The sequence below is a fragment of the Doryrhamphus excisus genome, chromosome 21, assembly GCF_030265055.1.
Source record: "Doryrhamphus excisus isolate RoL2022-K1 chromosome 21, RoL_Dexc_1.0, whole genome shotgun sequence".
NCBI classification, from domain to species: Eukaryota; Metazoa; Chordata; class Actinopteri; order Syngnathiformes; family Syngnathidae; genus Doryrhamphus; species Doryrhamphus excisus.
This window is the reverse complement of record NC_080486.1, coordinates 2,548,311-2,572,106: the sequence shown is the minus strand read 5'-3', so window position 1 is coordinate 2,572,106 and position 23,796 is coordinate 2,548,311. Positions and strand designations below refer to the sequence as shown.

General features: G+C 40.9%; 1 long non-coding RNA gene across 3 annotated transcripts in view; it reads right to left on the bottom strand.

The window, feature by feature from the left end:
• LOC131108675 (uncharacterized) overlaps positions 1-13,819 on the bottom strand; it is a 44,785-nt gene extending 30,966 nt beyond the window's left edge. The window contains exons 1-4 of one of the 3 annotated variants that reach the window (XR_009120507.1): positions 13,718-13,818; positions 13,575-13,641; positions 12,829-13,002; positions 10,212-11,195 (exon numbers count right to left, since the gene is read on the bottom strand). This is a non-coding gene — a long non-coding RNA (uncharacterized LOC131108675). Of the gene's footprint in view, positions 1-10,211; positions 11,196-12,828; positions 13,003-13,574; positions 13,642-13,717 lie in introns of those variants that run through there. The other 2 variants (XR_009120505.1, XR_009120506.1) reach the window with 2 other exon arrangements.
• Positions 13,820-23,796: the final 9,977 nt, after the last annotated feature.

Sequence of the window (23,796 nt, the reverse complement as noted above, 5' to 3'; positions counted from 1 at the left end):
CCACCTCTGTGATAGATGAACCCTTATTAAGAAGGACTAAATGGAGCAGAAAGATGTGTGCTGACGTTAATTACATTTTTTTTTTATAATGGAAGTGTTGAGTATGACGAGTGGAGAGGTAAATTTCAGGTGTCAGTGAACAGCGGCTGACCCCGCTTGACACTCGCCAGTCTTTTAGAGGAGAAGAATCGGAGTTGAATGGCCTCGCTTCATTGGGAGGGGACTCCAGTGTCAGTCAGGATAGCGGGGTTTCTAACAGTGGGCCAATCGCAGGGCACATATAGACAAACAACCATTCACACTCACATTCTTACCTATGGACAATTTGTAGTCGCCAATTAACCTAGCATGTTTTTGGAATGAGGGAGTACCCGGAGAAAACTCACACATGCAAACTCCACACAGAGATGGCCGAGGGTGGAATTGAACCCTGGTCTCCGAGCTGTGAGGTCTGCATGCTTACCACTCGACCGCCGTGCCACCCGTTTCTAACAGTGTACTATATAATTACATGTTCATGATTCACAACATAGCAAAACCACCTAAATCCTTGTCACTAAAATGCACCAAATGGAGCAGCTGTACCTTTACACCTCCAGGGACTGAAGTCGTTTTATTTTTTCTTGTGCTGCGTGCTGTCAATCAATCCGACAATGAGTGCAGTGTCAGATTACTGCTCTCTTTTTATTGTCTGCTGCCTCGGAGCTGACGTGGAACTTTATGCCTCGAGGCAGCAATGCGCATGGCTTTGGGAACGTGCCGAGAAAGAAGAATGGATGTCAAAAAGAATGACAATACACACGATGAAACTACCGTACTTGAATCTGGACAACTTCAAAGAAACCCGGTGGTTACCACTAGAGAGATAACAAACACGCCGGCCATGATTCCAAATTGGAGCAGGTCCTGTAAGGCGCTGCTATCAAAGGAATGCAAGACAGTGCTGATGATTTCTTATCAGAGTGGCGGATCCTGTTGGGAGATGCAATCAAAGGAATGAAAGACAGGCGAGGGAGGAGGACGGGTCCTGAAAAACCTATAGAGATGCACACTGGACTACTCTAAAGCATTGCAGCAGGCTCAGGAACCCACCATCACCCCCGCAAGTGGTGACTCAAACTCAACTCAAGCTTCTTAAATATATTATATTCAAAAAGGCCTGTTTGCAATAAAATCCAAGCTGCAGTCATGAGAAGAGTTTTTTTCCTGCATTTTTTTTTGTTGTGATTTGGGTGGAATTACCGTCGTTCTACACAAATGACTGTTATTGGCCTTGCTCCATTGTATCTTAACGATGAAATTCTCTTAAGAGAAATGGCTGCCGACATGTGAAGGGAGTACTCACTTTTGTGTGATACCGTACAACAGGGGTCTCACACTCAATTTACTTGGGGGCCACAGGAGCTCGGGTCTGGGTGAGACTTTGTCATCAGGTTTCCCCCCCCCAAAAAAAACGCATTTATTAAAAACAAAATTTTTTTAAAAACTTTGCTTTGGTTCCAATTTTTCTACAAGAAAAGCTGATAAAACATTCCACTGTTCTCAAATATATTACTTTTTATTTTTCTACACAAAATAAGGTGAAAGATAAATAAACAAATCAAGAATAAAGAAAATCAATCAGTAAAAAATAAATAAATATAATAATAATAATAAAACGGCAAATAATAAAAACTTAAGAAACCACATATAGTTGGTAGGTAGACAAATTATTTTTTTCAGATTAAAATGAACAAAGCATTATTAGAGCCCTGTCCACATGATAAAACACGACTACAGTCACATTTATACTCTTTTTATTTACAACATATTGCGCAACTGCAGGGTCTTGAGACACATGCTAACTCGCAAACTGGAGAGCTAGCGACCTAAACGGTAGCCTTCAAGTTATTTCCTTTAAACTTAAATAGCCAAAAACTTACCACTTCCACACGGATAGGGAGGATAACTCTTAACAGTTATTTAACTTTTAACATGAACATTAATCAAAAGTAATATTTTTTTCTGGGTACATGATACCATACAGCATCCATATCAAACTTGCACGGGGCGCACTAACATTAAACTTTCATACCAAGGCGGGGGCCTCAAACTAGTGTCCTGCGGGCCGCGTGTTTGAGACCCCTGCCGTACAATAAGCCAATACTGCATGATGTAATGAGCGTCATTGACTCCAATGCACTTTTTCCCCCAGCTGCTGACCGCAGCACTTTGCTGCTCAGTGCAGCTGTGAGACGAATCAAGCAATATAGAATATTTAGTACTCCAAGAAGGTCAGCCCACGTCTAATTGCTTTGTCAATTCAGCCTTTATTCCCATCATAAATATTTACCTTATTCATTAAATATACAGAGGTAGAATGTTCTGCTTCCAAATTTAGTTTTGGGGGAAAAGAAAATCTCATTAAAGGATTTTTCATTATGACTGCTGTGTGGTTCCTGTCAATTCTAGCTCATCTTCAGGAGGAACCTGATTGTTATATTATGATCAGGATAGCCATAACAGATAAGAAAGCCACCTTAGGCCAAGTAATCCCTTCATCCCCCAGTAGAGGTTTGAATTTAGTTGGACTTGAGGCACAATTTTCTCGAAAATTTCCAAAATGTACCACATTAGGGTCATTGGACTGTTTTTATTTGTATTTATATATTGTTTATTTTTTTAATGTATATATATATTTTTGGTATATGTGCACATCCAGTCAGTGTAACCAATCCTAATCCCAGTTTTGAGTTATCATATTTAATGCCCTTGAGACGCATTTACACTCAGCAAAAAAAAAAAAAAAACAGTCGGTTATTTCCCCAGATATGCTCGCTTTTGTGCTTTCTTGTGGTGTCAATCGTCCCTTTTTGTGACCAGAGCTGCTCAGATGTTGATGCGGCAAGGTCACCCCTGCCTGCCTGCACACTTTTAATTCACTGATGCCAACGCAAGGTCTGCAGCACGTTTTGATTGACTGGAGGGGACGCTGTAGAAAATACAGTATCCAAACTGCAGCATGAAGACTCGTCCATGAGGTTTAATGTAAACAAACCAAGATGGTTCAATAAGTATGGCGGGATTTCTGAGTAAAAAAAAAAAAAAAAAAAAAACAACCACTAAGCTCCACAAAGTCCCGTAATCACTTGTTGTCTCCAGGGGGCAAAACACGCAAGCTTGACATAAAATACCATCTAAGCTTCGTTACGGCAACACTTGCTGTACACCCGGGCTTTGAAATGCTAAATCCTTAACAAAAGCCATTATGTTGACGGAAGGACGGCGAAGGGAAGGACGTTTGGTGTCCTTTTGTGCAGGACAGATGGTTGAGATGTACAATGAGATTCCCTGTTTGAATAACAGTGATAAACAACTGCATAACTGGGAAGAAGTGTCAATCCCAGGACAAAAGGGAAGGACGGATGAAATGAGTAAGACAGGAATACTTGAGAATGTTACACTAACAAAAAACGCCTGACCTTCCCGAGCAGCTAGCCTGACCGATTGATGGCAGTCCAGGATGCTGGACTAAGTAAGAAGGACTGGAAGAACTCCAGGAGTAGCACCTTTACTGCCAACTCAATTCTTCAGGTAAGAATGAAGGAATTCCCCAGAGTCAGCAGCTAATAAAAAAATCATTAAATTGGTAAAAAGTGCAGATTCAGTGTGATGGGGGGGGGTAAAAAAGGCACGTACTGTATCTAGAAAATTTTACACTTTGCACAAGTTGTGGGAGCTTATTATTATTAATCTCATAGAGGTCTTCACAACACACACTCACACAGCACAACTATGACATATGACTGATGGCCAAATACCGGGATAAGAGGAAGATACACAACGGATGCATTGTTGTCATTCACACAAGCTTAACTTTCACCTTCCAGAGTGGAGTGGCAGCTGATGCAGTCACTGTGTCGTCGCATAATTTTTCACATGTGAGCGCTTTCAAAACGAAACAAAACAGGCAATGAAACATGGCGTCCGCAAAACAATTGTGGGGAAAAAGCTTGTTAACGTATGAACAGACATTTGGTTGCAGAAAAAAAATGTGAGCCCACAGTGAAAACGAGTTTGACGCCTATGTGTTGGGTAATAATCGGCAATAATCGGCTAAAATTTGGCTTATTTACACTTCCACTTCTCTAATCAAATGCAGATAATATGGTGAAGAAAAAGATGACGTGAGCTGATTACATACATAATAAGCTATCAGATTTTTTTTCATCATCCCAAAAAAATTTGTTAACTTTTTAATTATTTTTCATAATCAATTTTCTTTTGTTTTCTTTTCGTTGTAACTTTTTTTTTAATTTACATGTTTCTAACCTGTCCAGTCCAGCCAATGGGGCAAACAATATAGCTCTTGTATAGATCTTTATTTTCTACTCGATCTGTCATCCTTATTTGTTGCTGCAAACAGTCAGTGTATGTTTTTTTTTTTAACACTCCAGACACATTTCCTGTTTTGGTGCCACTGTTTCCTAACCGCAACCTCTTCGACGCTACACAGCATCGCTCACAATGGGCTTCCTGTTAATTGGCCTTTTTTGACGCTGATGCCCACCCACCGTCGGGGCCCACTGGGGCTTGATAAATGAGGCGCTCATTTTACTCGGGCGGAGTGAAGTGGGTGTTTTGTTGTTTTATTTTATTTTATTTTTTTTAGTACGCTTTGATGCACACGACCACTCAGTAAAACCACAGCGTCTTTGATTGCCACACTTGAAATAAAAGCTGACATGAAGTGAAATAAAGCACTAGCAGTAAACTTTATGGCCGTTTTTTGTTAGTATCTTTGTAAAATGTGAAGGCGAAAAGACTTCCAAGCCCCCAAAAGAGGAGAGAAAACAGCGACGGCAACCTTAAAAGTACATGATACATTTAGGGGCGCCATTTCTTCGACTTTAGTGCTTGGGTTACATGTCTGTCTTTTGGGCTCTGGAAAAAAAGGTACAAAGAGTTGTAATTAGTTGGAACCTAATTATCAGAGCCCAATAATTACCCCTTTGTGGTACATTAGTGTTGATTGTACCTTGAGGGACGGAAATAGACTCCTATTTCTGTCAGTGCATAATCCTAATGGGGGTTTTTTTTCTCCTACATGCCAGATGCACAGCTAGAAATGAACCACGGGACATTTGCAACAGTCTCAAATTTGGTCCAAAAATTAGGAGTTTCCCAAGTTAATATATAGTTAAGCATTCTAAGACGTACTATGTAGTATTCTACAATGGTCATTAGGTGTCAGTAATGTTACATTGAGGAGATAATACAGTATATACCGTACAGATGAGGAAGTAAAAATAGTATTTTAAAAAAGTAAGTCTATTCTATTGGGTAATCGGACCGTAAAGGTGACTATAGGGCTGTTATTTCATGTCTAGAGGTCTCTCATAACACTAAAATCCATAACTAAAAGGTTTTCTATACTCAAACTAAAAAAAATCCTACTTTGTGCATCACGGTCCGGTATGTTTTACCAAAAATATTTTTGAAATGAGAACTTGGGCACGTTTTCATTTCATGACATGTCTCATCAAGGCTGCAATGAACGATATTTTCTGGCTTTGCTGCGACAATGACCGTCCTCTCTTCGTCCTTGCACGGGTGTAAAATTAGCCTCGCAGATTAAGCGCACTTCAAGCCAAAATTTTTCCTTCATTTCTTCTCCTAATTAACTCCCACTGATTCCCCCCCGTGTTAGCTTCATGGGCTTCGCCTCGCCATCGCTGCGGCCCTCCTGCGGCGGCGCTTTCGTTTTGCCTTTTAACACTTCAACTTTCTGTCGATGTTGAGCGCATCTCTGCGCCCGTGCCGTGTCCCCGCCTCTTAATGGATCGATGCTAGTGCTCCCCCCCCCGGTGCTTTGCAGCTGCTGCTCCTTGTCCTTTAGTACGGCGGAACAAGTTGTGGCCAGAAGGGAATGGCGTTTGTCCCACTGTGAGAGAAATGAGTGAGGAGCTCCTGCTAGCGAGCAATGAGGAATGCGTTGGAAAAAGTTTGCATGGACACGGACCCAGACTTGACTGTATAATTGAAAGTTAAGTGTCACCTTTCGATGTCAGTGTGGGTTCTAACCTCCAAAACAAAAGCTTGGCCTGCCTCCAAACTGATTAAAGCGTCAGCGTGCGAGGAGGCCAAATCACATCATGTTTGTGGCTCCAGGTTTGATAAGGGATGAATTGAAATAGGAAGCAGACCTCCTCTGGGAAAAGAAGGGCGAGTTGCACGTTGCAAGCCATCAAAAGGTGGCTGAACAAAGCACGCATGCAGGTGTCCATGCTAATCATCTCTTTGTTTTAGCAGGAATATTAATATCGCGGGTCACCTCACAGATATGACAGCCGTTAAACCTGTCAAATAAGGTGATGCCCCTTTTGCAGGTCTTTTAATAGCATTGTGTTACCCAGCCTTACCAGTGGATATAAAAAAAAAATGTGGTTAACACCATTCGAGTTGCTTCATACAGTAAATCATCATTCAGCTGCACGTCTCGAATCCTCTCATCCCCTTTTTAGATGGACGTGAACGCCCACAAGCATTAATGGAGAGCCGTCCTCCAGTCACGCCTCATGAATTACACTTTGTGATCATTAAAAGAGCCACGGCAGCAAATAAAACCCAACCTGTTTTTCATCCGCGTTGGGTAGAACGACCAGTCAAAGCACACATGAAGGACACTACATTAGGTACAACATAATTGTAACCATTGGACGACGCCGCTCGCATCTTCGGAATACTTAGGACTCCATGTATGTGACATGGGTACTGCTGCTTTCATAGACCTACGGTAAAAACGCTGGTCAAAGATCCTCTATATGACAGGCTACTATTGATTTTAAGGATTGACTAAGAAACGCTCGTCAAAGCACTTTAAATGGCCTACAGTAAAAATACTGGTCAAAGATCCTCTATATGACAGGAGCAATGTTTTTAATGACCTACTGCAAAAATGCTTGTCAAAGATCCTCTACGATCTACTGTTTTTAAGGGCCGACTGCGAACAGCTAGTCAAAGATCCTCTACAAAAGCACCATTTTTGAATGGCCGACTGCAAAAAGATCTGTCTGAGATCAACTCCTGCAAGTCAAGATCCTCCATGACTAAAATGTGCCGCTGTTTTTAAGTACCGACTACAAAAATGCTGGTCAAAGATCCTATAATGACAGAGGTACTTTAATTACCTACTGCAAAAATGCTAGTCAAAGATCCTCTATATGACAGGAGAAATGTTTTTAATGACCTACTGCAACTCCTGCAAGTCAAGATCATCCATGACTAAAATGTGCCACTGTTTGTAAGGACCTACTGCAAAAACGCTTGTCAAAGATCCTCTATGATCTACTGTTTTTAAGAGCCGACTGCGAACTGCTAGTCAAAGATCCTCAACAAAAGCACCATTTTCGAATGGCCTACTGCAAAATCACTAGTCTAAGATCAAGTCAAGATCCTCCATGACTAAAATGTGCCACTGTGTTTAAGGACCGACTACAAAAATGCCGGTCAAAGATCCTATGACAGCGGTACTTTAATTACCTACTGCAAAAATGCAAGTCAAAGATCCTCTATTTGCAAAATCCTACTAAACAATCGTCTTTGTGACAAGAATGTGCTACTGTTTTTAAGGTCCAACGTCGGTTGTTTTTAATGACCTACTGCTAAAATGCGAGTCCAAGATCCACTCTGTGACAAGAATACAGTTTTTACCTAACGACTGTAAAAACTACTCAAAAAAATTCTCGACAAATCTACCGCAAAAACGCAAATCAAAGATCATCTCTGTGATGTAAGTATTTTACAGGAGCAAATATAAAACGCTAGTCAAAGATCCTCTGTATGACAAGAGTGTTCTGCTGTTAAAGAGAGTTGAACAAAAAACAACATAGTTTTCAGTTGTGATATCATTTATGTGCAGGATTTGGCCCCTGTGCCACCAGTTGAAGAGCCCTACCTTAGCATGAATGAGTATCTCGTGTCTTGGCAAAGTGTACCTAATGTTGTGGCTGGTAAGGGGATCCTGTTTTCCCATTTTATGGTCCGGAAGATGAAAATAAAGAGTTGCGCCATCATTTGCTGTGTGTATTATTATGGTGAATCTATTATAGCCTCTCTATCCTTTCAATCTTTCACCTCTCCAAAAGCAGTCCTAGAAATATGTGTGTGTCCTTGACTGTGTCTTCAAGAATGTGTTCTCAGGATGAGCAGCTTTCCTATCAGTCTTTGGAATGGCGGCTCAGGGTGGATGAATCTCAAGCCCCTGATCCGTCCTCATTTGGTTGGCGTCCTCGTTTTTTTTTTTTTTTTGGAGGAAAGGGAGCATCAGGATCGACATGGAAAGCAACCTTTCACCCTAACACATACACAGTCTCTCCAAGTCCCCCCCTTCTCAAGTCTACATCTCAGCTTTTGCCCCACGAAGCCAGGATGAGGCAAAATGAGGACAAATTGATAGAAATCCTCTGGCAGGAAGCCAAAGGGTGAAGAATAAATGGAGGTAGCGCGTGGTGCATGTAAGGCGACTGTAAGCATAAATCTGCTGATGTAGGGCTTGTGCTTGCTTTGCAAGTGTGTACCATTTCTCATTATGATGCCCATTACGGACAGACAGAGAGGACTTGGAGGACGTCTCAATGTCACACCTGTAGCAAAAGCCTGAAATGTGCATTTTAAAAATCACCATTTTCTGCTCAAATATGCCTCAAATGTCAACTCATGACATCACACATGCAAGCAAGCATTAACTCCTCTGATGTTTGACTATCCCTGTGTCTTTTTGTACTGTCACCATTGAGAGGGAAACTTGTAATGATAACCATAGAAGTGGAAATGGGATTTATTGTTGTAAGAAAATGATCTGGCGCCTCAGTACAACAGGATGAATAGTGTTATTTTCCAGACATTCATTTTACCTTACTTCAGGAGCCACTGCAGTTTTTATTATTTACCTGGATAGAAGACCTCCTTTTCAAACTCATTATTGCAAATATATTTAACAAAAAAAGCAAAAATAATAATTTTTCAAACAAGATGAAATTCATGATTCAAGATTTTTTTTCAATATTTTTTATGAAAGGTAAAATTATTAAATAGATTTATTGATTATGATTATATTATATATTGAAATATTTTATTCTAAAACAAAAATGCATATGGTATAATTTTAATAATTGTTTAAAATCTAATTATAAAAAATATTTTAAAAAATCAAATATTAAAAAAAATAATTTGCTGTACATACACAGGCTTATTAATTCCAGAAATCGCTCTAAAATGCCACTCAAGGACTTTATTGTTCTGCAAAGAGTCCATTACATGTAAGCTATCTGTATGGGTAAGTCATTTTACTTGATTTTAGTTTTATCAAAGGGTGGTTCAAGCATTGCCCGTAGAGGTGATAAAAGATTGATATTTCGGTTCAGTTGATTTCTAACGTGCTTAATATGATTCCATTGTGTGGCAATGCAGAAATGCCAGAAAAGGAGACAGAAGAAGCAACATTTATCTAATCCCACCTCTCTTCCGTGACTCAGCAATTACAGTCATGACTGTCAGTTCACTTCACGTATGTAACATGTTCACACTTAATACAATTTCCTCATAAAAAACAAATGAATTCACTTTCGAGACTTTGGAGCTTCCACTATCCGAAATGCTAGTGACTGGAGTGATTTTGAGCTGCGGCTTCATGCCAAGAGGAGCAGGCAACACACACACACACACAATATCCTACGGCTTACAATGCGAACTGAGACGAACTTCATCATCGGTTAGAGGCAATTCCTCTTCATCGTCTTCTCTCGCCTTGAGCCGCACGGCCCAAAACAAATCCACATCAATTTAATCAGGAGGCAAGGTGAGTGGCGAGGGAAGAAGAAGAGGAGGAGAAAGAGCAGGCTGAAAAACAGCTTTTAGTTTGTGTGTGTGCGCGCGGGGGGCACGTGGGGGGTGGGTTGAGGGATTTGCAACATCAATGCCCTGAACTCAAAGCCCCCTTGCAGTCTCTCAGAGGTGTTTGTGTGTAAAACTCGACTTCATACCATGCAGTGTTCGCTCACTCCGGCCAAGTTTTGGCACACCCGGAACGCCATTTTTTATTTTTTTTTTTCCCTGCGCAAAAACACACAAACTTTCACCGCTTACACTTTTGATGCCCCCCCCCCCCCTGTTCACAGGAAACACATTCAAGCTTCATTTCTCCCCGCGGCGCCGGGGAATAAAAGGTCCATTGTGTAGGTGTGTGCTAGAACTCCGGTCAGCACAATGCGGCCTCGCTGAGCTGCTGGACTGCTGAGTGCTGCAGGTGTGGTGCATCTCAATTTGTTCCGGGAGGGATCAAATTCTACTGCCTTGCAAATCTCGCAGAGCGCCGCGGGTCAGGCGAACGTTGTGAATACGCTCGCTGGATGCGATATGAGGCACGCCTGCACAATCTCATGCCAGCCAAAACAAGCAGTGTCTCCAAAATTCCGTTCCCGAAAGATAGCATGTTTTTCATTCAACGGTATCGACTTTCTGGTTTAGCGGACAAGAAAACATACTCGGTGTCTTGTGTGGTTGTTCAAAATAGACTTGTGAGAGATTAGAACTACTAAATTCCAAATCCTGCAGCCACCAAACCAGATCCCGTGTCCGTGGGCTTCAGGAAAAATGAATCCGACCTATTCCCAGCAACACAGACTCAGCTCTTGACACCAGTCATACAGGTTGATGGTTCTAATTGACAGTACACGCTTTAAACACAAGTAGTACTACAGTTTCCCACCCCTTTACTCGTCACATCGTGAACTATGAATAAGTGACAGCACTGTCTTTTGACAGCAGCCGCAGTAATGATGCCACCTTCACCACAAACTACGGATGTACGTTATTAATCTTTCATTCATTGCCGTCCAGTCTCCAAAGTCAAAGTCCAAAGTCTTTAAAGTGCTGCAGAAAAGTGGAAGTGCAGAGGTTGCGATAGGACAACCTCCATCCTAATTACCCTCATCACTCACTCTTACTCATAATTTATCTCATCCTCTTCTGGAAATGAAAACCGTCATCATTAATAACAAATCAAAGTGCTGATTTGGAGTTCTGCTAAGCAAGATGGACTCTTGGTGCTTTTTTTTTTTGATGATATTCTCATTATTTGAGCGGCATATATCCTACCTGGTTTATTAATGATTGATTAAGTCCGGTGTTCACATGCTGACCTCTGAGCGGGAACACTGCAGAGGGCAGACACACACGCTTTGATGAATTTTGGTGGCATTTCAGCATTTATTATACCCTTTTCCGCTCCGATCATCCAATCAGAGCTCAGCTTCAGTAATTAAACATGGCAGCTCTAATAACATGCGCAAGCGAGAATGGACACAAAGTATTGAAATTTAAATTAAAACGCGCCCTCGATTGTTACAGTAACAAGTGCGTCGTGTCTGTTGTGGCATTACATGCAATACACTTTTGGAGTGACCTTTTATTGTGGCCAGCCTAATGCACACGTGCAAATATCATGCCGTCTAATCAGCAACTTGATATGCCATAACTGTGAGATGGATGGATAATATCACAGACAAGTTTAGAAAAAATTCTGAACAATATTTGAAAGAAATCTGCCTTTTGTCTACACAGAAATATGTTTTAGATCTTTGAGTTTGGCTCATTTTTATAATATCAATATTATGTGGATTAAAAAATACAAATAAAAATACATTAAATGTGTGTAACACCCTTAGTGTTACTCAATACACCTTTAGGCTGAATCCCAATTCTACCCCTTAAAACCTACGGCCAAGGGTCAGAAACCACTAAGAAATGGGACACCCTTCACGACACCTTTTTATTTTTAAATAAAATACACACATTTTACAAATTGTAACATTTATTGCAAAACAACAGCTTACAAGCAACACTGTGACATTTAGAATACTAGAAATAGAATGTATCAAATATGCATATGGATAGAAATAACATCACAAACCTCATCAACCTGTAGCTTAGGAATGGTACTGGAATTCTGTGTGCCGACTTCACTTGACTCATCTCCTGCAGGAATGACACACATGCATGATTGATGGGCTACAAATATCAACAGATTGGAAACACAATAAAATAATAAAAATATAGCAACAATGTGCTGAAAACAAATACAATGATAGCGGAAAAAAAATAAGAGCCGTACAAATACGGCCATGTTGTTTACATCTGCGACCTACCGTGGCCAAAAAAAGGGTGCGCTTTAGTCGGACACAAACACGGCACTCTCTCTGTCAGTTTAGTAATATAGATTTCCCTCGCTAGCGAGCGATTTTACATTAAAACTCACAATTAACACACTAAAGTGGTTGCTGTCTCCATCTAGTCATCGTGTAATCATTTAAGCAACAATTCAATACATGGGAGACATTTACGTGGAGTCGCAACTTATTGAATATACAATTAATGAATGACGTTACTGTGCAAGTCAATAATTACGCATAATTACTTACATTTCTTTCGTTCGCCGCACTTCTGTCTTCTCAGCAAGTGTTGTAGCTCCGTGTTCTCCTTCGTTTCAAGTGTGGTGCGAGTGCACAGTTTCTCTGAAGGGATGTTTAGCCCTTAGCACCTAACTCTTACCCCTTGGTTAAAGAAGATTCTTGTGGGTGCACAAAACTGAAGCATAAGGCGTAAAACAACGGCCCAAGGGTAGAATCGGGATTCAGCCTTACATTCCTGCTAAGTTCAGAGAGCTTGATACCCTTGTTCATTTGAATGACTCACTAAAAGAGTCGGACAAGTGCAACCTGAACTACACATGCAATAAATTCATATAAAATGAAGATGCTGTGTTTATTTAAACTGTGTGTGCACACTAACCTTGTTACTACTACCTGGGGAGATTCTCGTGTGTCTTATCTGGATCACATGTGCAGTGAATTTGTAGTCCGATGTCCTCACAGCGGGAGCCGTGGTCCTGTCCTGTCCACTTAGTTGTCTGTTCCTGGGGTTTGGCTCGCCATTGAACCCTCAGATTCAAGTTCAATCACAGTCCTTGAGAAAAAAAAAAACACGATAGAAAATATAATTAATATTTTAGTTTGTTCTTCATGTGACTTGAAATGAAATTACTCTTATTAATCCAAATATATTTTATCATTGCAAAATGATTTGGTGCATTACACTCAGTACTATTCATCATAAGGGTGTCGCATTTCACAATCTGTATTTTTTTTAATATAATTTTAAACACTATACACTATATGAAGCTACATTAGAATCTTTATACCCAAAATTGAATAACTAATTCAAATAAATGAACATGAACGTCAACTTAGCTTAGCTAGCTTCCATTAGCACCTACAATATGCTCACAGTAGTCCTGTAGCACGTGTAACTCTCGTGCTAACACAATGAATAGCCAGTAGCGATTAGCATTAGCGTCGCCACTTAGCATTCCCTTTACATTTTAACACAGTATAACATTGTACAAAATATCACAGCGGTGTATAACATTCGACAACACTTCGTTTGCTTTTAAGAAAATACCCAACAGTGTATAATGTAGCAAACATACTATTAAAAGATAGCACGAAAACTTAGCCTTTTAACAATGCTATGCTTACCGGAGCTAACACAAGGGGGCACTCGACGAAACGGCTCGTCGTGTTCGTCGGTGTAAACTTCTTAAACCTAACAAGTAAACAACACTTATTAGAAAGCACTTATTGATGATATTTTGATGATTTATTTACGTCATATTTCATACCGGGTTGGTTCTTCAGCTCGGTCACAGTGCTTTCTCAGCCACATCTCGTCACGTCAATTTGGACTGTTAACTTTGAGATTAGCGCCACCTACTGGCGGTTTTGTAGAATGCATCTAAATCACGTGATAGGTTCATATGGGTTAAATGTCAAAGTTCTCCCACTCATTGAGTTTTTCTTTAAAAAATGTAAAAAAAAAAAAGTCAAATACAAATATATGGACAATATAAAATATGTTGATTTTCCTTCTTGGAACAAAAAACTGGAAAAAATACACAAAAATGTTAAAAACTTTATTTTTTTTGTCAAAGTTACAATAAGTACCACTACAAGTCATCACCTCTGGGTGGCGTATTTGCACGATTTCTGGGGATTTCTATGACATGTTGTGATATATAAAAGCAGCAACAGTTTATTTTCTTTCGATTTCCCAACTGGAAGTTTTGTTTTTTTTTTACGCTTTTTGTATTTTTCTTTGTGTTATTGGTGGAGTACTTCCTGTGCGGCCTTGCTGTAGATCAATAGCTCATCACGAGGCCATTAGTAGACAAGATGGATTTAATGAGGTGAGGAAATGAGGGGTCGGTGAAATAAGGGCAGTAAAGCGTGGGGTCTAATTGTTAGCTGGAAAGAAGTAGACTCGGTATTGGTTATTTTTGGAATAAATTAACATTGATAACATCATGGGGGAGTGGCTTAATGTTCTTGTGTGGATTGCGGAATTAGCTCAATACATATATATATATTTTTTTTGCTTCTGGTGGTTTGGTACTTTGATCTGGACTAAAAAATAATAATGCATCTCTTTATTATCATCAGTCCATAACAACAATGGGTAACAATGAACATTTAGGTACCTGTGATGTGATATAGACAGTTATTTTTTTAATAAAATAAAAATAAACTTCCAGGTTTGACTTTGATGAAAGGCTTAGTGACCCTGAGAAAAAGTCTGGTCGCACCGTGAGACCAGTTTTGACCCGTTTTATTGTGTGGAAGTCAAGTCAAGTCAAATAAAGAAATTTTGCTGCATGCTTTCAATGGGAAAATGCTGAAATATCAGAAGTAAATAATAAAATAAAATCCTGACAGTGTGGGCAACATGTAAACCACTCGACCACCGTGCAGCCAAAACAATCAAATAATGAAATATCATTAATAAGTCAGAAAAATTGCATTCATATCTCATTCCGCTGTAGTAGCTCCTGGCAACACAATTTTTGGACTGTATTTCTTATCAATACAGCATAACTACAATTAAAAAATTAATATTAATTCCCACACACACTCAATGTGTCTATATTTTAACATGAGAATCGATCCCACGACACAACACTTCTGCTAATAAGTCATCTTGTTTTACTCTCAGTATAAAGCTGCAGTATTTCAGCTTTTATCGGACGTGGAAATGAGCGTGAAGTACAACGGATAACCAGTCAGACTTCCTCGTTTTGCATTGTTGTCTAGTTAAAGATAATCAATGTTCTTACTAAGTCAAGTTGTGTGCATGTACGGCCTGAAGTGTGCAAAGTGCCGCCATTAATCACAAACTAAACCCTGGAGGAAGAGTCCTCCCGCACATCCTTAATATGCCACTAAAATTGTGTTTTAACAAGAAAACAGCACTAGAAGTTTTTTGTTTTTTTTTCTTCTTGTATGCACCTTCAATGAGTTTCTCCCTCACGTGCATGGCGGCTTGTGAAAAGCTCATTCGTCATTCAGTCGGTGAGCAGAAACATTTCACGCTGACCTCTAGTCTTTGGCTAATGAGACAGAAACAAGGCCGAGTCACAAAGTGCAGAAATATTTGTCAAGAATTTTATTTTTTATTTTTTTGGATTATGTGACATGAGGTGGCGGATTTGATGGATTTTACACCCTGGAGACTAAAATGAAAAACAAATTTCAAGCTGTCAATTTATGACATTTATGTGGAAGATATGAGGTCAAAAGCTGAAGTGATATTAATATAAATAATGGGTAACATTGCTTTTTAACGTCAAAGATAAATAACGTAAAAGTAAATAAAAAGCAAATTTTCTGCCCTATTTTATACAATTTATTTCAAAATATTCCAAACATTCAATCTTTTTTTAAAAATAATTCAATTTTTTTCAATAAAAATGATGCATTATTATATTATTTGATTTAATTAATATGATGCCCTGTGATTGGCTGGCCACCAGTCCGGGGTGTACCCTGCCTCTCGCCTGAAGACAGCTGGGATAGGCTCCAGCACCCCCGCGACCCTCGTGAGGATAAGCGGTAGAAAATGAATGAATGAATGAATTAATATGAGTGAGAATTATGCACTGATTCACTGTGATTATGGGCTTGAGGCCTCATTGAAATACACATGTGTCTGGGCATGTGAGTCTGCCCTTCATTGTCTGTCACTTACAATTGTCATGGTCATTGTGTAGCGCTCTTGACTCCCATTCTGCCGACTCTCCTTCAAGCACACCTAGAACATATTATGTGTAAAACTCCACTTTGCAAAGAAAATATTTTCATTCCAATTTTGAATGAATAATCAAAATGTTTGTTTTTCTTGTTTAAATCTGCATATCTTTGGTTTGGCTGCCCGGCCGCCATATTCATTACCCAGGGATCATCAGGGGACAAAGAAGTAATACCGTGGCAATCAGTCTTGCAGATATCTATGATATGATGATATTTCACAGGTGAAATTGAAAATTTGACCTGCTGGTGAGGCTACGGGGGGCGGAAGGGGGTGGAAAAAAAAAAATCAGGGGATCATCGGAGCAATTACAATTAATCCCGAGGGAACATGAACCTTTCTATCAAGTGTTGTGACATTCCATTAAACGCATGTTAAGACTTTTCACTAAAGGTAAAAAAAAAAAAAATGTCTTCCGCAGAAGAGATGGAATATATTTCACTGATTTAAATGGCCATCCATTGATACAGATGAGATGCTTTCATTCACATAGTCATGCAAAAGTGTCTTCATATGTCCTATTTTGTCTACTATATTGGGTATTGGGTGTGTAAAAGTCACTATAGGGGTGTTATTTCTTGTCTAGAGGGCTCTAATATGTTAAAAACAATGTTTAGTCCACATTAACGCGGTCATGCAACAGTTTCACAATGATAACATGCATCTATATTATGTCATAATTTCACACATGTCCACTATATTGGGTAATATGAGTGTAATAGTCACTATAGGGGTGTTATTTCTCTTCTAGAGGGCTCTAATATATTAAAAACAATGTTTAGTCCACATTAACGCAGTCATGCAACAATTTCACAATGCTAACATGTGTTGAATAATGTCTTATTTTTACACATGTCCACTGTATTGGGTGATATGAGTCACTATAGTCACTATAGGGGTGTTATTTCTTGTCTAGAGGGCTCTAATATGTTAAAAACAATGTTTAGTCCACATTAACACGGTCATGCAACAATTTCACAATGCTAACATGTGTTGAATAATGTCTTATTTTTACACATGTCCACTGTATTGGGTAATATGACTCACTATAGTCACTCTAGGGGTGTTATTTCTTGTCTAGAGGGCTCTAATATGTTAAATACCACGTTTAATCCACATTAATGTGGTCATGAAAGAGTTTCACAATGCTAACATGTGTCTATATCATGTCTTATTTTCTCACATGTCGACTATATTGGTAATAGCCATGTAATAGTCACTATAGGGGTGTTATTTCTTGTCTAGAGGGCTCTAATATATTAAAAACAATGTTTAGTCCACATTAATGCGGTCATGCAACAATTTCACAATGCTAACATGTGTTGAATCATGTCTTATTTTCACACATGTCTGCTATATTGGGTAATAGGCGTGTAATAGTCACTATAGGGGTGTTATTTCTTGTCTAGAGGGCTCTAATATGTTAAATACCATGTTTAATCCACATTAACAGGGTCATGCAACAGTTTCACATTCCTAACGTGTGTATGTCTTATTTAATTACATTCCATTCTTAATAATAAGAATGTAATGGTGACTATAGGGGTGTTATTTCATGTCTAAAGGGCTCTAATGTTAAAAAAACATGCTTGGTTACAGTTACAGCTCCCACGTCTGCAGCCAACTGATTGATAGTGCGCAGGTCTTTTTTGTAAGATGTGTAGCGAAGCCTGTCTTTAATGTCTTGTATTTGTATTTTTTTTACTTTCGTACAAAGCTGCCCTCCGTAAAGCGGTGTAACGTATACATCATGTCACTTGGGGAGTGCCTCAAAACAGAGGGAGATGAAAGCGAGGGAGATGATACATTTTTCTCACGTTTGGTGCTCATAAACAGTCTCCAGGGACACATTTTACTGTCACACCGCCATTACAAAGTCAACTTGCATCATTGGGGACCTTTAAATCAAAGGCACGAGGAATAAACAAGATGAAAAAACATAACTATAACATGATAATATGTGTTGGATAGATTTTTTTTTCCCCATGATGAATGATGCGGATTTTGGAGTGATTTAGCACCAGAGCTCCCTCCAGGCCACGTTATAATGAATAGCTTGTTAAAATCTGATTAAAGCAACACGACCGCACTTTGATGGAGGCTGCCGCACCTGATAGTACCTTTTATGGGTCTTGACTGGGCCCTCGTGGTGACAGAGCGTTTCTGTTCTTCCCGGGTGCGGATATGGAAGCAGCTGGGCACTGTGGGAAGAATCCAAGGCCTGTGAGGCTAATTGGATGGCGGCGATATCCGCCGTCGTCTTTTGCTTGGCACCTAAATAGCCGCTTTGATTGAGGTGAAGTGTTACGGAGGGGCTGATAAGCTTCAACGGGGTCTTGGCATCCCGTCTGGGACTTTCTTGGCTTCCTGCGACGCCGGACGGACACCTGGGATTCCAGATGTCTCGGGGTGGAATCGGGGCGGTGGCATCTCTCAGGGCTGGCGCTGACATTCATCCTTCTCGGCCTGGCACCACTAGAGCCTGCAGTGGCGTGCCAGCTTCCTATCGACCCGCATATATCAGTCCGAGTGAGCCCTCCTGGATGTCGGGACAAAGCAAGGACAGATAGGGGATTTGGGGCAGGATGACAACAGAGGAGCTTTGCCCAAAGTTAAAACTACTAATGCAAAGTAGGCATCATACATACTTTATTATTCCTTGAAGATATCATTAAAAATAACGACTCACGATCAAGCACATAGTTGAGGTTAATGATGCATATGTACTTTGGCGGGCGGGTGGTTAGCACGCAGACCTCACAGCTAGGAGACCAGGGTTCAATTCCACCCTCGGCCGTCTCTGTGCGGGTACTCCGGTTTCCAACCACATTCCAAAAACATGCTAGGTTAATTAATTAGTGACTCCAAATTGTCCATAGGTATGAATGTGAGTGTGGATGGTTGTTTGTCTATATGTGCCCTGTGATTGGCTGGCCACCAGTCCAGGGTGTAACCCGCCTCTCGCCCGAAGACAGCTGGGATAGGCTCCAGCACGCCCTCGATCCTCGTGAGGATAAACAGTAGAAAATGAATGAATTAATGATTCAGTTGGCTGCACGGTGGACGAGTGGCCACACAGCTAGGAGACCAGGGTTCGATTCCACCCTCGGGCATCTCTGTGTGGAGTTTGCATGTTCTCCCCGTGCATGCGTGGGTTCTCTAGGTCTCCACATTCCAAAAACATGCTAGGTTAATTAATTAGCGACTCCAAATTGTCCATAGGTATGAATGTGAGTGTGAATGGTTGTTTGTCTATATGTGCCCTGTGATTGGCTGGCGACCAGTCCAGGGTGTACCCCGCCTCTCACCTGAAGACAGCTGGGATAGGCTCCAGCACGCCCTCGATCCTCGTGAGGATAAGCGGTAGAAAATGAATGAATGATTCAGTTGGCTGCACGGTGGACGAGTGGCCACACAGCTAGGAGACCTGGGTTCGATTCCACCCTCGGGCATCTCTGTGTGGAGTTTGCATGTTCTCCCCGTGCATGCGTGGGTTTTCTCCGGGTACTCCGGTTTCCTCCCACATTCCAAAAACATGCTAGGTTAATTGGCGACTCCAAATTGTCCATAGGTATGAATGTGAGTGTGAATGGTTGTTTGTCTATATGTGCCCTGTGATTGGCTGGCCACCAGTCCAGGGTGTACCCCGCCTCTCGCCTGAAGACAGCTGGGATAGGCTCCATTATACCCCCGCGACCCTCGTGAGGAAAAAGGTGTAGAAAATGAACGAATGAATGAGTTCTCCTCCTATTTTGTGTGGAAGTGGTAACTTTTTGGCTTCTTATTTTGTCTTGGCCATCTCTTTGTGGAGTTTGCATGTTCTTCCTGTGCATGCGTGGGCTTTCTCCGGGTACTACGGTTTCCTCCCACATTCCAAAAACATGCTAGGTTAATTAGCGACTCCAAATTGTCCATAGGTATCAATGTGAGTGTGAATGGTTGTTTGTCTATATGTGCCCTGTGATTGGCTGGCCACCAATTCAGGGTGTACCCCTCCTCTCGCCTGAAGACAGCTGGGATAGGCTCCAGCATACCCCCGCGACCCTCGTGAGGAAAAAGGTGTAGAAAATGAACGAATGAATGAGTTCTCCTCCTATTTTGTGTGGAAGTGGTAACTTTTTGGCTTCTTATTTTGTCTTGGCCATCTCTGTGTGGAGTTTGCATGTTCTCCCCATGCATGCGTGGGTTTTCTCCGGGTATTCCGGTTTCCTCCCACATTCCAAAAACATGCTAGGTTAGCTGGCGACCAGTCCAGGGTTGGGATAGCTGGGATAGGCTCCAGCATCCCCCCTGTGACCCTCATGAGGAAAAAGCGGTAGCAAATGAATGAATGAATGAATGAATGTACTTAAGCATGCATGTTTACCTGTGATGGGAATTTCGGCTTCTTTGAAGGGAGACGGTTCTTTGGGCTTGGTTCCCAAATGGTTCCTCAGATTGTTGTTTCAATTCATTCGTTTTTTTTTTGTACACTATTCACAGCAAAACAACACAGCATCAACAAAATATTAGTGTCTCAGCCCCCGTTTCCTGCCACTATTTTAACAGAAAAACATACCCGATAACAATGCAGACGCGTACTCTCCAAAAGTCAGATCGTTAGCGAATGACCCACCGCTCATGCACATCCAGAAATGAAAAGTGGCCAAGTCGTAGTCATCATAAGAATCACCAAAACGTCCGCTGTGTTTGAATGCGACAGGACAGTTGACAGTCACTCACCTTGTTTGCCAGCCAGGATGATAATTAACTTAGCTCCTCAACGCCTCCTCTCGTGTTTGGAGAGGCCTGCGAATGAATCCATTTCACAAAGTCAAGAGTAGACGGAAATTGAGCTCGGGATGCTCAGCACATTAGACTGGACTGTTTGTGGATCAATATTGACATCAGAGGAGATATACTGTACGCCAATATATGTATGATGCATGAGAGGACTTCATTGGATACTGGTTGGGTTTTTTTTCAGATCCCCAAGACTTTAAAAGCATATTTGATTTGTTCAATTCCAGATATTGGAGAAGATCAATGGGGTTCATGACGCTAAGTGACGAGGTGGTTGGCAGGAAGTACAATTAACATTTTTCCCCCAGGAAAAGTAAAAACATAAAACGACCGACCAGCCTTATATTTGTGGTATAGATATTCATACACACCAACAAGTGGCACCAAGAAAGCGACTCCGAGCTTTTCTTCCCGCCACTCACAACAATCAAAATGGTCTTATATTTGGGGTTGTATTATATTCAGGGTTGTCTCATAGTTGGGGTTCTTTTATTGAGGGTTGTCTTACATGCAGGGCCGTCTTATGTTTGGGGTGACATCATACTCAGAGTTGTCTTACATTGAGGGGTGTCTTATATTTGGCGTTGCATTATATTCTAAATAAGCTTAGATTTGTGGTTCTTTTATTGAGGGCTGTCTTATATCCAGGGCTGTCTTATATTTGGGGTGACATCCTATTCAGAGTTGTCTTATATTGAGGGGTGTCTTATATTTGGGGTTGCATTATATTCTAAATAAGCTTAGATTTGTGGTTTTTATTGAGGGCTGTCTTATATCCAGGGCTGTCTTATATTTGGGGTGTTATCATACTCAGGGTTGTCTTATATTGAGCTGTGTCTTATATTTGGGGTTGCATTATATTCTGAATCATCTTATATCTGTGGTTCTTTTATTGAGGGCTGTCTTATATCCAGGGCCGTCTTATATTTGGGGTTATATCATATTCAGGGTTGTCTTATATTTGGGATTCCTTTATTGAGGGTTACCTTACATGTGGGGCCACCTTATATTTGTGGTTCTTTTATTGAGGGCTGTCTTATACTTGGGGTCATCTTATATTCGGGGTTGTCTTAAGGTGGTTATATTTGGGGTCATATCATATTCAGGGTTGTCTTATAGTTGGGAGTGGTCTGAAGTGGTATTCAATGTTGTCTTCTATTTGGGGTTGTCTTATATTCAAGGCAGTTTTATAATCAGCATTGTCTTACATTCAGGGTTGGATTATATTGCGGGTTGTCTTATACTTGGGAGGTCCTATATTCAGGTTTGCCTTACTTATGGGGTTGTCTTACATGCGGGGCCACCTTATATTTGCGGTTCTTTTATTGAGGGTTGTCTTATACTTGGGGTCATGTTATATTTTGGGGTTGTCTTATAGTTGGGAGTGGTCTGGAGTGGTATTCAATGTTGTCTTCTATTTGAGGTTGTCTTACATTCAAGGCAGTCTTATATTCGGGGCGGTCTTATAATCAGGGTTGTCTTATATTCAAGGATGGATTATATTGCGGGTTGTCTTATACTTGGGATGTCTTATATTCAGGTTTGATTTTACTTATGGGGTTGTCTTATATTTGGGGTTATATCATATTTCAGGGTTGTGTTATATTGAGGGTCGTCTTATATTCAAGTCAGTGTGTTACATGAGCTACCGGGACAAACATGCAACATCAGCTCTACTGGTGATTGGCTGCGTGGAAAGACGCCATGAAAACCGGCCTTCCCCTCCCGGCTTGCAGTATGTGTGTAAACCTGAAAGAAATACAGTTTACCATTAATAATTCGTCAAAGTGTCAAGTGGAGGTAACATGTCATTTAGTGAAGTAACACTAATAGAGACGCTCCAACACACACTGACCCACTGCTGTGTTGCTAAGAATGAAGTCAAGGTAAGGAGGAGATTGATTCCGTGGAGCCGGATGGAGATAGTCTGACCAGGCTAAGAGCGTTATGATTAATGACACCCCTTCCATTACCCTCTGCACATGGACGGGATGTCAGGTTGAAGGTTGATGGAAAACATAGCTGTGTGGGGTATTACACAGCATCGTACACGGTCAGGGTGGAGACCTCGGAAAGCCCACCGCTGGTTCTCCTCTTTCCTCCTTTGCCCGCATTTGGATCCTTCAAGTGCATACAACTTCCTGGTCCATTACACTCCCAAATTATTTAGTTTTGCACTGTTGCATCGAAATGCATTAAGGCAGGGGGGTCCTAAGTTTTCCAGCAAGGGCCACATAGTGAAAAATTAAAGGTTAAATAAAAGTTACATATATTTTAAGAAAATATTGCATCCAATTTTTCAACTTTATGCCACAAATTGCCTTCAAGCCACAGTTTGGGCACCCCTGCATTAAGTACACTTACACAAGATTCATTCATTCATTTTCTGCTTTTCCTCACAAGGGTCGCGGGGGTGCTGGAGCCTATCCCAGGTGTCTTTGGGCGACAGGCAGGGTACACCCTGGACTGGTCGCCAGCCAATCACAGGGACCCTCGATTTTCACCATTAGAGCCCTCTAGACATAAAATAACACCCCTATAGCCACTTTACAATCAGATTGAAGCCATTGGACCAATATTCATTCATTCATTTTCTACCGCTTATCCTCACAAGGGTTGTGGGGGGAGCTGGAGCCTATCCCAGCTTGAATGCTAATAATGCTAATGCTAATAATAATCATTTTTGTTATATTTTCATTCATTCATTCATTCATTTTCTGGAGCCTATCCCAGCTGTCTTTGGGCGAGAGGCGGGGTACACACTGGACTGGTCGCCAGCCGGCCAATCACAGGGCACATATAGACAAACAACCATTCACACTCACATTCATACCTATG